The sequence below is a fragment of the Oncorhynchus gorbuscha genome, linkage group LG21, assembly GCF_021184085.1.
Source record: "Oncorhynchus gorbuscha isolate QuinsamMale2020 ecotype Even-year linkage group LG21, OgorEven_v1.0, whole genome shotgun sequence".
In the NCBI taxonomy this organism is placed as follows: Eukaryota; Metazoa; Chordata; class Actinopteri; order Salmoniformes; family Salmonidae; genus Oncorhynchus; species Oncorhynchus gorbuscha.
This window is the reverse complement of record NC_060193.1, coordinates 38,537,935-38,552,092: the sequence shown is the minus strand read 5'-3', so window position 1 is coordinate 38,552,092 and position 14,158 is coordinate 38,537,935. Positions and strand designations below refer to the sequence as shown.

Here is a 14,158-nt window from a genome sequence, read left to right as displayed (position 1 = left end):
ACCTCGTTAGGCTAGGGTAAGTTTTAGCTAGCACAGTGCTAGGCAAAGGGTGCGTTGTTCGACTTCGGTTTAAAGTCTCCCAAGACCGTAATGCCGTGAGGCTAAACTGGTCAGTCAAATCAAACGTATGAATGCTATAGCTGTGAGGCTAGTGTAGGCATTAGCTAGTTAGCAAGCACCTCGTTAGGCTAGGGTAGGTTTTAGCTAGCACAGTGCTAGGCAAAGGGTGCGTTGTTCGACTTTCGGTTTAAAGTCTCCCACGACCGTAATGCCATGAGGCTAAACTGGTCAGTCAAATCAAACATATGAATGCTATAGCTGTGAGGCTAGTGTAGGCATTAGCTAGTTAGCAAGCACCTCGTTAGGCTAGGGTAGGTTTTAGCTAGCACAGTGCTAGGCAAAGGGTGCGCTGTTCGACTTCGGTTTAAAGTCGCCCACGACCGTAATGCAGTGAGGCTAAACTGGTCAGTCAAATCAAACGCATGAACGTAGGTTGAACTAAACGAGAGAATGGAACTTGCCATACTACTGTCTGGGCAGGTAGGCAACTCGTTTCTTAGTTATCTAGCCTTTCTTATGCAACTGTATGTGCACGTAGGAATGCTCGTGTGATTAGCAACACTATCGACAGGAGCAGAGGTCCTACATTTGGCAATGTTAACCTCATGGTTCCCCTGAGAACAGTTCAGTAGGAAGACAGCCATTTAGTTTTGTTGAGGAGACCTTCAGGAGAGTAGTGATCTCTTCCACAAGGAAGAGGTGAGAATGACCAGAGGAGGGGGTAGTGGTGCCTTATAAGGAGGCGAAGGGCTCACCTCATTCGCTCACTCAACTGGTCTGCCTCCAACCGATGATGCGATTTGGTTCTTCGAGCCGTCAGTGATATGCTGAGCAAATCCCGTAGTGAGACAATGATATGTGTATTTGAATTAGTACCCTGAGAAAGTAAAGCCATTCTAGAAAACCCAGAACCTTCTCACTTCACACATGCACCTTAACCTCTGGGGCTACTTTTGTAGGTTGTACATTAAACATTTCATGTGCTAAAGTCATGAAACCAGTGAGTCAAGTGAACAAAAATCTGTTTCTGGTATAATTTCTCCACTGTTTCGCAATGTGATTTAATGAGTCCCAAAAAAGCTTGACGTATTGCATCTGCTCTCAATGGAACACTTTAACTAGGTACTATTTGTCCAGACATATCATTGACAAGTCTATTTGAAAACCAAAAGTGTGGTACACACAGCAGATTAATAACTGACAAACATACATATGATTAGTTAGGACTTAGAGCTGCTCTGTGAAGTAAACCCCGAAACAACTGATCCAAGGTTAGTTGTGTTTCACATCGATACGGTTTGGCTTAAAAATTTAGGAAGGGAATACTGATCCTAAATCTCTGGTTAGAGGCCACGCCTGGTCAGAGACAGAGGAGCACTGAATTTATGACCTGTGTGTGTGTGTGTGTTTGAGAGAGAAAGAGAGGAGTACAGCTGGCCCAGCCTACAGGGCCATAAACCCAGTGCGAATGACAGTTCATATAACAGGTCTTCGTCCCAAATGGCACCCTATTTCCAATGGGCTCTGGTCAAAGGTAGTGCCTTATATGGTGCCATTTGGGATGCAGACCAGGACTTCGCTGACTCGCACCTTTACAGTGTTTGACCCTCACGGTTAACAGAATAAGATCTGTGGAGGGTTAATTTATTTAGAAAAAGGGCTTATAAAGGTGTCTCACATTATATGAAAAATAATGCGGGGCTGTTGGTGCAATAAAGTTGTCTGTGACCAGGAAACAGGAGAGAGAAAATAGATTTTCTTCTTTGGTCACACCAAGGAGATAATCAATGGCTGATTGTGTCATTCTGCCACCTACTGGACATTGGCCATTAGGGGAGAGTGGGAAACTATACAATCTGCATACCAGAGGCAGCCTTGTAATAATAACTCAAATTAATTAATATTACACTAATTAAGGTTATTGACTCAGTCTGATTTTCTTGGCTGCTTCTGTAAGAGTTTAAATTGGGCCTATCTTGGCCCTTTTTGTTTTTCTGGGGTTGATTAAGCTGTATTAAACTGTACTCAACTCACACTTCAAGTTCTATTTGGCTGCAAGGACCTGCCATTTTTCACAGTGTTGGGGGTTCAATTGAGTTCTCTACCCTACTGTCTCTATCTTCCTGTAAAGGTGTTTTCACGTAATTGTTTTACCTTTTGTTGACTCCACCCTGATAAAGAGTGCTCTCTGTAAAGTTGTAGTCTGTAGAGTTATATTTTTCTTGTGGCCTGATGGAGATGGAACTCACCCGCGGCAAAGTGTTTGTCTTCTGTGATCTGTTCCACTCGGCCGAGCAGCGCATCAATGTTGAACTTGATCTGAGTCAGCTCTGATTTGATTGCCTGTAGCTCGTTGGATTTTTCCGCTGAGCTCACCGTAACAGACAACACCAGAATAGAGATATAAAGAGAGAGAAGGGGGACAGCAAAGAAGAGTAATTTAAGTTTGAGATCCACCCAGACATTCATTGCAGCATGGAACCGAATCAAGAGAAGACTGCTGTATATGGTAACAACACTGCAAGGCGCGATTGCTCAAAACAATAACATGTACTCGTCCCAACAAATTATATCCATTCATCTTAGAATTTACTGGTTAAAAGCAAATATAAAATTGTAGATGAAAAGAGATTGCTATGGATTCGTTCAAGTTCAACCGAGCCATTTTAGTTCAGAGCTTTGCTTAAAGACATCTTATTGGGTTAATTGTTGATATAAAGCGCCTGCAGGAACTTACACTTCTGCTTGATGCTGCTAGGCAGGAGTGATGTGCGTGCCAACAGCTTGGCGGGCAAATAGTTGACCTGACGCACCAGGGGCATGGCCATGTGAGGCCACTTAACTGGCACTATGCGAGGCACTGGCGACACTCTGCCCCTTTACTCAAACAGCCTACAGAGGGAAAGAGAGAGGGTACACAGCCTTTGGTGGATGGATATTGATAATGTACATTTCTGTATTGAGTTATGACAGTACAGAGGTAATAGTCCTTAATTTTTAAAAATTAAGCTGTTTTGGGGGGGTTCTAAATTGACATTGAATTGTTTTTAGATGGTTATACTATAGATTTAAAATTCCTTTTAGGTATCCAAAAAATATTTGATAAAATATTGAATTTGTCCTTTAATACAGACTAGAGAAACACATTGAATAACACATTCATAAATGGCAAAGAGAGTCAAGAAATTAAAAACAAGGTTTTGAAGTGTTTGTCCTATATCTATGAGATATAAGAAAGTTTGGGAAATATAAATCTAGATTTTTTTTGTATTTAATCCCTTGCATGTATTTAATCCCTAGGCACAAAACTACCTTCATACTTCCATTCTTTTTTTAAAACCGGTGCCGGTTACCTTCAGATGGGCTCCGTGACACTTGTGATGGTCATAAAGCCAAACAGAGAACACCTTCGTGTTTTGAGAATCTTCCCTTTCCAGATTGGGGTCACATTAGTTTAGCTCAAATGGCTACAAACAGAAGTTGGCACATTGACGGTACCGACTTCAGACAAGTCCCCTGACACTTGTGAAGTTCGTGATGCAAAATGGAGACCACCTTGGTGTTCATTCTCCCCTTTCCATAATAGTTTTTTAGGTCAAACTGTTCGGACGCTACAGGCATTTTCACGAGAAATACTGATTTTCGGGATGTCTCATGGTATGACAAACACCGCTATAGCTCTGCCATCTTTCACTATAGATGCGGAAATGCAACAGCTCAAGTCATTTGACTTGAACGGGGATAAGGTGGATTGAGACGCATTCAATGCAAAAAAATATCTCTAGCTTGAACTGACGGATTTTGATGGGGATTTTTTTATTATGTTACCTAGATTTATGCACCAGTGCACCAATCGACTCGAGGGTGTTAAAAAGGTATTGACATGCCTGAAACATTGAAAGGGCCAACTGAGGTAAAGCACTACCTTCTTACACGTATCTACAGTACACCATATTGTATCTACAGTATCATGGACTGTGGGTGTTGAATACATCTTATGGAGTTTGAGATATTTATATTGCCTTTAAGGGGTATGTGTGTCCATTGTTCAGTAGAAAAATAAACCTACCTCTGAAAAGGATTTAGAGGAAACTATTCTGCTTTCTCTGGTGTGTTGTGAATGAAATAAAGTAAGAGGCTGAGGCTATTGCCTCGGCTTCAAAGCGATATCTGCCGTCCAGACAGAGAGCAAGTTCGTTGGTTGCGTCAGCGGCTCCATGAAGACTAGGGGTTTTGAAGATCACTTGAAAGCAGAAGGGCGATTAAATTATTGGGTGTATCTCTCTGTAATATATTGATCCCAGTCAAAGGCAGCCTCTGACAGCCGTAACTCAGATTTGGACATCACAGAGAGGGTATAAATAAACTCCTCTGGATGGCTGAAATGTGTTCCTCATCTGGATATTATGTTCAGACATCTGCGAACACAGGCATCCAGCGGAGAGCACCAGCGGGGCTTCTATAGCCACTGAAATGGGGACGGCCAAGAGAGGAGGCGGACACTGCCAAAGTTTGCTCGGCACAGGCCATGTTGTGAAACAAAAGCTTGACTTAACAGCTGGGTGAGCGTTACTTATGGGAACAAGTTTTGACATCTTTCAGTAATGATGAGTTGAGAATAAAAGGCAACAACATCTTCCACTGCTCAGAAAAAAAGTCCCATGAAAGTAAATATATAGTTTATAGTCTTTGATCAATGACATTAATGGTTTGCACCCTCACAAAATACATAAATTGTGTCTGTATGACTGCATTAGAATGCCATCACTGACTGATTTTTTTGGAGATTGCAAAACGATTAATGTCACTGATGAAAGAATATGATCTCTTTATTTACTGTACTGTGAATGTTTGCCATTGCAAAATCATTCTCTCTTGCTCATTGCTGGATGATGTGCAATGTAGAGTTACACCAAAAGTGTATTTACAGGCGTAATCCACTGACCTGTCATAGAATTCATCTCTGTAGTAGTCATTATCAAAGTCATAGCCACTGAAAGAAACCAAAAAATATCTAGACAACATTATAATGTTCTGGATTGACATTGAGCATCAATAGTCTCCTCAGTTCCCAAATTCCTCTCCCTCATGTGCACTGACCTCAGAAGAAAAGACAGGTCAAAGCAGTACAGCAAAATCCCACTATCAAGTTCTATCAGATCGTTGTAGAAGAAGGATAGGAAATGAGTAAAGGAATTATCAGCAACTATTGAGACTTGACATTGACCACTTATTCCTGCCCCCTCCTTTCCATGAAGCATTAATAGTCCAAATGTGTATTCATACGTACAGCAGTGTTCTAGAATATTGAACCGTTGGCTTTCATACTTTTCAAATTCTCAGCGCAGCTCAAGCAATTTCTTCAACTGTCAACACATTCAAATGAATAGAGCTGCATTGGTTGGGAATTGTGGGGAGGTATACAGAGCCACATAGCTATGTCACAACAGAATGCCGGACTATTGCGGCTCTGAGTCTGTGCACATGATTTACGCTTTACACCTTATAGAGTACACTCAGAAAAAAAGGTGCAATCTAGAACCCAAAAGGGTTCTTCAACTGTCCAAATTTGAGATCCCTTTGAAGAACACTTGTTGGTTCTGTTTTGGGTTTGTGTAGAACACTTTCCACAAAATGGTTCTACATGGAACCAAAAAGGGTTCTCCTATGTACCTGTAGAGACCAGCGGCAGACCTCTTCCGTCCTCTGGGTCTGTTGGGCTCCCCTGCCATTTTTATTTTTTATTTGACCTTTATTTAACCAGGCAAGTCAGTTAAGAACACATTCTTATTTTCAATGATGGCCTGGGAACAGTGGGTTAACTGCCTGTTCAGGGGCAGAACGACAGATTTGTACCTTGTCAGCTCGGGGGTTTGAACTTGCAACCTTCCGGTTACTAGTCCAACGCTCTAACCACTAGGCTACGCTGCCGCCCCATGTTGATGTCTGAGGTAGAACAAAGAATGTTACAGAGAAATTGAGAAAAATTGACTAAAAAGGGGAAAGTGTCACAAGTTTTATCTATATCAACCTTGCCCTCTGGGTCTGTTGGGCTTGGGCTCCCCCGCCATGTTGATGTCTGAGGTAGAACAAAGAATGTTACAGAGAAATTGAGAGAAATTGACTAAAAATGGGAAAGTGTCACAAGTTTCATCTATATCAACCTTGCCCTCTGGGTCTGTTGGGCTTGGGCTCCACCGCCATGTTGATGTCTGAGGAGGAGTGGAGAAAGGGGGTGTTACAGAGAAATAGAAAGAGATACTTAAAAAAAAATCAATCTCTCAATAATCTAACGCTCACTTCACTTAAAATATACAGTGCATTTGGAAAGTATTCAGACCTCTTGAATTTTGTGACATTACAGCCTTATTCTAAAACGTTATTAAATACCCCATCATGACAAAGCAGAAACAGGTTGACTAATTTTAGCACATTTATAAAAAAGACTGAAATATTACAATTACGTAAATATTCAGACAGGGCAAGGAAACCCATATTTAGAAACCCATTTTTAGTTAGTAAATATGGGTTTCCTTACCCTGTAAGCAGTTTATGGACAACATAAGACAAAGCAGTGGTTTTGTTTACCTGAACACGATCTCCAAATGCTTATTTTTTTAGCATTTGTGGGACAAATCCAATACAAGCCCTGATATTAGCTTTTGGAGACAGTTGTCAGATAAACAAACTCAAAGCATTGATTGCTGTCATACCTTGTTCATAGACTGCTTACAGAAACCAATATGTAATTTTGTAATTTGGGTGAACTTTAATATTACATCAAACATAGACATTATGAGAAGGATATGAGGTTTCCGTTACAGGTGTTGCTGCTGCAGTATTATGTCTGACATTCGGGGGTCAGGTAAAGGTGAATCAACATAAAGGGCCCAATGGAAACACTCCACATAACAAGAATATCTGGACCACACCCTTTGATCGCTGCATTGAACCTAGCCATAACACAAAAGGGAGCCCATGGGGGAGGGGAAGCTGATTCTAGATCTGTCCAGTACCAAGCCACAACAGGGCAAAATGAAAGCCTGACAACAACCCTAATGTTTGTGCAGACCTACCATCTCCACCAGAGGGAGGTGTGAAACCATGATACGCCTCTCTCTGCCCCTCTGCCTTCTGAAAGTATTCTCTTTTTCCACATTTTGTCATGTTACAGCCTGAATTTAAAATATGTTACATTTAGATGTGTCACTGGCTCACACATAATACCCCATAATGTCAAAGTGGAATTATGTTTGTAGACATACATAGAAACATTTTTACAAATGAATTAAAAATGAAAAGCTGAAATGTCTTTAAGTGAACAAGTATTCAACCCCTTTGTTATGGCAAGCCTAAATAAGTTCAGGAGTAAACATATGCTTAACAAGCCACAGGAGTTGCATGGCCTCTGTGTGCAATAGTGTTTTAACGTGATTTTTTTAATGACTACCTCAGCTGTTCTCAACATATACAATTATCTGTCAGTCAAGCAATGAAGTTCACACACAGATTCAACCACAAAGACCAGGGAGGTTTTCCAATGCCTCGCAAAGGGCACCTACTGGTAGATGGGTAAAATGGAACTATCCCTTTGAGCACAGTGAAGTTATTAATTACACTTTAGATGGTGTATCCGTACCCCCAGTCACTTCAAATATAGTGTGTTCGGAAAGTATTCTGACCTCTTGAATTTTGTGACATTACAGCCTTATTCTAAAAAAGGGATTAAATACCCCATCATGACAAAGCAAAAACAGGTTGAGAAATATTAGCACATTTATAAAAAGACTAAAATATTACATTTACATACATATTCAGACTCTTTACTCAGTACCTTGAAGAAGCACTTTGGCAGCGGTTACAGCCTCGAGTCTTCTTTAATATGACGCTACAAGCTTGGCACACCTGTATTTGGGGAATTTCTCCCATTCTCCTCCGCAGATGCTCTCGAGCTCTATAAGGTTGTGTAACCGATGTGAAATTGCTAGCTAGTTAGCGGGGTGCGCGCTAATAGTGTTTCAATCGGTGACGTCACTCGCTCTGAGACCTTGAACGCTGCTTTTGTGGAGCGATGGGTAACGATGCTTCGTGGGAGGTAGTTGTTGATGTGTGCAGAGGGTCCCTGGTTTGAGCTCAGGTTGTGGCGAGGAGAAGGACGGAAGCTACACTGTTACAGTTGGATGGGGAGCGTTGCTGCACAGCCATTTTTAGGTCTCTGCAGAGATGTTAGATCGGGTTCTAGTCTGGCCTCTGGCTGGGCCACACAAGGACATTCAGAGACCTGTCCCGAAGCCGCTCCTGCTTTGTCTTGGCTGTGTGCTTAGGGTCGTTGTCCTGTCGGAAGGTGAACCTTTATCACAATCTGAGGTCCAGAGCGCTCTGGAACAGGTTTTCATCAAGGATCTCTGTGTACTTCGCTCCGTTCATCTTTTCCTCAAGCCTGATTAGTCTCTCAGTCCCTGCTGCTGAAAAACATCCCCAGAGTATGATGCTGCCACCACCATGTTTCACCGTTGGGATGCTGCCAGGTTTCCTCAAGACATGTCGCTTGGCATTCAGGCCAAAGAGTTCAATCTTGGTTTCATCAGACCAGAGAATCTTGATTCACATGGTCTGACATTCTTTAGGTCCCTTTTGGCAAACTCCAAGCAGGTTGTTTTATGCCTTTTACTGAGGAGCGGCTTTTGTCTGGCCACTCCACCATAAAGGCCTGATTGGTGGAGTGCTGCAGAGATAGTTGTCCTTCTGGAAGGTTCTCCCATCTCTACAGAGGAACAGTGGAGCTCTGTCAGAGTGACCGTCGGGTTCTTGGTCACCTCCCTGAACAAGGCCCTTCTCCCCTGATTGCTCAGTTTGGCCGACCGGTCAGCTCTAGGAAGAGTCTTGGTGGTTCCAACCTTCTTCCATTTAAGAATGATGGAGGCCACTGTGTTCTTGGGGACCTTCAATCTTGCAGAAATGTTTTAGTGCCCTTCCCCAGATCTGTTTTGGTGCCCTTTCCCACAATTCCTCCAACCTCATGGCTTGGTTTTTGGTCTGACATGTGCTGTCAACTGTGGGACCTTATATAGAGAGGTGTGCCTTTCCAAATCATGTCCAATCAATTGAATTTATAACAGGACTCCAATCAACTTGTAGAAACATCTCAAGGATGATCAATGGAAACAGGATGCACCTGAGCTCAATTTTGAGTCTCATGGCAAAGGATCTGAATACTTATGTAAATAAGGTATCTGTTTTTATATATAAATACATTTTCAAACATTTCTAAAAACCTGTTTTTGCAGTATTGGGTATTGTGTGTAGATTGATGAGGAAAAAATATAATTGAATCAATTTTAAAATAAGGCTGTAACGTAACGAAATGTGGAAAAAGTCAAGGGGTCTGAATACTTTCCAAATGCACTGTACAGGCATCTCTCCTAACTCAGTTTGCCGGAGAGGAAGGAAACTGCTCAGGGATTTCACCACGAGACCAATGGGGACTTTAAAACAGTTTAATGGGATGGATCAACAACATTGTAGTACTCACAATTACTAACCAAATGACAGTGAAAAAAGGAAGCCTAGCACCACTCTTCCTATTTCAAATCCAACACATCACCTACTGTAGTACCACTGTTCATATTTTGAAGCATGTTTGTGGCTGCATCATGTTATGGATATGCTTGTCATCGGCAAGGACTACAGAGGTTATTTGGATTTTAAAAAACGGAATAGAGCTAAGCACAGGCAAAATCCTAGGGGAAAACCTGGTTCAGTCTGCTTTCCACCACTGGGAGACAAATTCACCTTTCAGCAGGACAATAACCTAAAACACAAACCCAAAAATACACTGGAGTTGCTTACCAAGATGACATTGAATGTTCCTGAGTGGACTAGTTACAGATTGAATTAAAATTGTCTTAAACATCTATGGCAAGATTTGGCTATCGAACAATGATCAACAACCAATTTGACAGAGCTTGAATCATATTTTTCATAATAATGTGTAAACAATGTTCAATCCCGCTATGCAAAGCTCTTAGAGAGACTTACCCAGAAGGACTCACAGCTGTAATCGTTGTTTAAAGGTCATTAACATGTATACAGTACATATGTTAATACTTATTCATGTAAATGAGCCATTTCTGAATTTCCTTTTCAATAAATATGCAAATATTTTTTTTTACGTGTTCACTTTGTCATTTTGGGGTATTGTGTGTAGATCGTGCGTGAGAAACGAAATATACTTAATACATTTTCAATTCAGGCTGTAACAACAAAATGTGGAATAAGTCAGAGATATGAATACCTTCTGAAGGCACTGTAGCTAATGCTAGCATCAGTGCTCTAAGTCTTAGCTGTCACTGTCTCTGGAGCTTATGGACACTGTCACCTCCAGTTTGAGCAGCAGGCCTCCTGTTTGTGTTCTCTGGGCACGCCCACTGTGGGGGCTTAGGGCTGAGGCAGTGAGGAGTACGCTAGGGCATCGCTCCACACTGAAAGCCTATTAACTTGAGCAAGATGTGAAAGAGCTGTGTGTATTTCCCCCCCTGTTTAAATAAAGGTGTGTGTTTATGTGTGAGCGTGTGTTTATGAGTAGGTGTGTGCCTACTCATATGTATGGAGTACAAATGTATGGAGTAAAAAGTATATATTTTTTTTTTAGGAATGTAGCGAAGTTAAAGTTTTCAAAAATATAAATAGTAAAGTACAGATACCCCCCCAAAAACAACTTAAGTAGTACTTTAAATTATTTTTACACCACTGGAGGCACATTATGCAAGACCAAAATAAAACAGGGCCAACCCGTTTAGTCATGGCTGCTGCATTCTACATTTACATTTACATTTAAGTCATTTAGCAGACGCTCTTATCCAGAGCGACTTACAAATTGGTGCATTCACCTTATGACATCCAGTGGAACAGTCACTTTACAATAGTGCATCTAAATCTTAAAGGGGGGGGGGGTGAGAGGGATTACTTATCCTATCCTAGGTATTCCTTAAAGAGGTGGGGTTTCAGGTGTCTCCGGAAGGTGGTGATTGACTCCGCTGTCCTGGCGTCGTGAGGGAGTTTGTTCCACCATTGGGGGGGCCAGAGCAGCGAACAGTTTTGACTGGGCTGAGCGGGAGCTGTACTTCCTCAGTGGTAGGGAGGCGAGCAGGCCAGAGGTGGATGAACGCAGTGCCCTTGTTTGGGTGTAGGGCCTGATCAGAGCCTGGAGGTACTGAGGTGCCGTTCCCCTCACAGCTCCGTAGGCAAGCACCATGGTCTTGTAGCGGATGCGAGCTTCAACTGGAAGCCAGTGGAGAGAACGGAGGAGCGGGGTGACGTGAGAGAACTTGGGAAGGTTGAACACCAGACGGGCTGTGGCGTTCTGGATGAGTTGAAGGGGTTTAATGGTTGGTAGAGCATGGCGCTTGTAACGCCAGGGTAGTGGGTTCGATCCCCGGGACCACCCATACGTAGAATGTATGCACACATGACTGTAAGTCGCTTTGGATAAAAGCGTCTGCTAAATGGCATATATTAATGGCACAGGCAGGGAGCCCAGCCAACAGCGAGTTGCAGTAATCCAGACGGGAGATGACAAGTGCCTGGATTAGGACCTGCGCCGCTTCCTGTGTGAGGCAGGGTCGTACTCTGCGGATGTTGTAGAGCATGAACCTACAGGAACGGGCCACCGCCTTGATGTTGGTTGAGAACGACAGGGTGTTGTCCAGGATCACGCCAAGGTTCTTAGCGCTTTGGGAGGAGGACACAATGGAGTTGTCAACCGTGATGGCGAGATCATGGAATGGGCAGTCCTTCCCCGGAAGGAAGAGCAGCTCCGTCTTGCCGAGGTTCAGCTTGAGGTGGTGATCCGTCATCCACACTGATATGTCTGCCAGACATGCAGAGTTGTGATTCGCAACCTGGTCATCAGAAGGGGGAAAGGAGAAGATTAATTGTGTGTCGTCTGCATAGCAATGATAGGAGAGACCATGTGAGGTTATGACAGAGCCAAGTGACTTGGTGTATAGCGAGAATAGGAGAGGGCCTAGAACAGAGCCCTGGGGGACACCAGTGGTGAGAGCGCGTGGTGAGGAGACAGATTCTCGCCACGCAACCTGGTAGGAGCGACCTGTCAGGTAGGACGCAATCCAAGCGTGGGCCGCGCCGGAGATGCCCAACTCGGAGAGGGTGGAGAGGAGGATCTGATGGTTCACAGTATCGAAGGCAGCCGATAGATCTAGAAGGATGAGAGCAGAGGAGAGAGAGTTAGCTTTAGCAGTGCGGAGCGCCTCCGTGATACAGAGGAGAGCAGTCTCAGTTGAATGACTAGTCTTGAAACCTGACTGATTTGGATCAAGAAGGTCATTCAGAGAGAGATAGCGGGAGAGCTGGCCAAGGACGGCACGTTCAAGAGTTTTGGAGAGAAAAGAAAGAAGGGATACTGGTCTGTAATTGTTGACATCGGAGGGATCGAGTGTAGGTTACATGGGGTACATACTGTATCTAAGGTCAAGAGTGGTTACTTGATTGATCTCCGCATGTGTGGTCCCCACCGTGAAGCATGGAGGAGCTGGTGTGATGGTGCTTTGCAGGTGACACTGTCGGCACACTTAACCAGCATGGCTACCACAGCATTCGGCAGCGATACACCATCCCATCTGGTTTGCGCTTAGTGGGACTATCATTTGTTTTTCAATAGGACAATGACCCAAAACACACCTCCATGCTGTGTAAGGGCTATTTGACCAAGGAGAGTGATTAAGTGCTGCATCAGATGACCTGCCTTCCACAATCACCCTACCCCAACACAATTGAGATGGTTTGGGATGTGTGGGATATGTGGGAAATCCTTCAAGACTGTTAGAAAAGCATTCCTCATGAAGCTGGTTGAGAGAATACCAAGAGTGTGCAAAGCTGTCAAAGGCAGTGGATACTTTGAAGATTTGTTTGACAAATCTAAATATTTTGGTTACATGATTCCATGTGTTATTTCATAGTTTTGATGTCTTCACTATTATTCTACAAAAAAATACAGGAAAACCCTTGAATGATTAGGTGTGTCCAAACCTTTGACTGGTACTGTATGTCAAAAGCTGAGTTCCACGGCATTTGTTGTGTATGTTAGATGGTGCCAATCTTTCCCATTCATGTGCAATTAAGACCTGCAGATTTCTAAATAACAGATGCCGTGAAATATGTTCTAATCGACTTCAGATCCCTTTTAAGGTCTGAAAACTTCTGACGAACTTTGATTTTAAGGTAAACTATTGTATTAATTATCCCTCGACAGTGTCTGTTGACATATGCTGATCTGTTATTATCATGACATTATCATCATCATTACACTGAAATGTAATGGTAACACTTGCTACAGCTGAGACAAAAACATGGCCCTAGTATTCACTATTGAGATGAACGACAGAAGAACCCAAATAGGACTCACCCAGAGTCTGTCCCGCCAACACTCATCCATTCTCCCCCATAACAGACCCACGGGCATGCCTGTCACTGGCATACTGGACAAAGGCGTAGCCCTTGTGCACAGAGCAGCCTAGCACGCGGCCATATTTCAAGAAAATACTCTCCACATCCGACCTCTTCACCACGGCTGTGTTGAGGTTACCGATGAACACGCATGAGTTGATGGACTTGGGGTCATTCTTGTTGGTGACATTGCTGGTGTGAACCTTCAGAGACATCTTGGTTATGAACCTCAAAATATAACCTCAAATTATCTGCGAGGAGGGGGGAAAAGCATGATAAACATACATTTTGTAATTTCCTTTTCTTGGGATGATTACCCACTAGGCACACCATGTAATTTCAACGCGGACAATTGAGTAATATTTGGGTGAGCAGTTGATCAATGAGATTACAACCTACAGGTAACTGCCAAAATAAAGGAAACACTTTATTAAATGTAAATGAGGGCTACAAAGTATATTGAAAACAGGTGAGATTACAGGTGTGATTCCTTAGTTAATTAAACAATTAACATCCCATCATGCTTAGGGTCATGTAGAAAAATACCCAGCTGCCTATTACTTTGGCTCCCATGGCTATTCCATAATTTGGGAAGAGATACCAGTTACTTTGAAAGTGGGGTCTCAAAGGACCA

The 14,158-nt window shown here is 42.9% G+C and overlaps 1 pseudogene; it reads right to left on the bottom strand.

Annotated features, from left to right (window-relative positions):
- Positions 1 to 1,363: 1,363 nt before the first annotated feature.
- Positions 1,364 to 13,739, bottom strand: LOC124008018 (annotated as a pseudogene).
- Between the last annotated feature and the right edge of the window lie 419 nt (positions 13,740 to 14,158).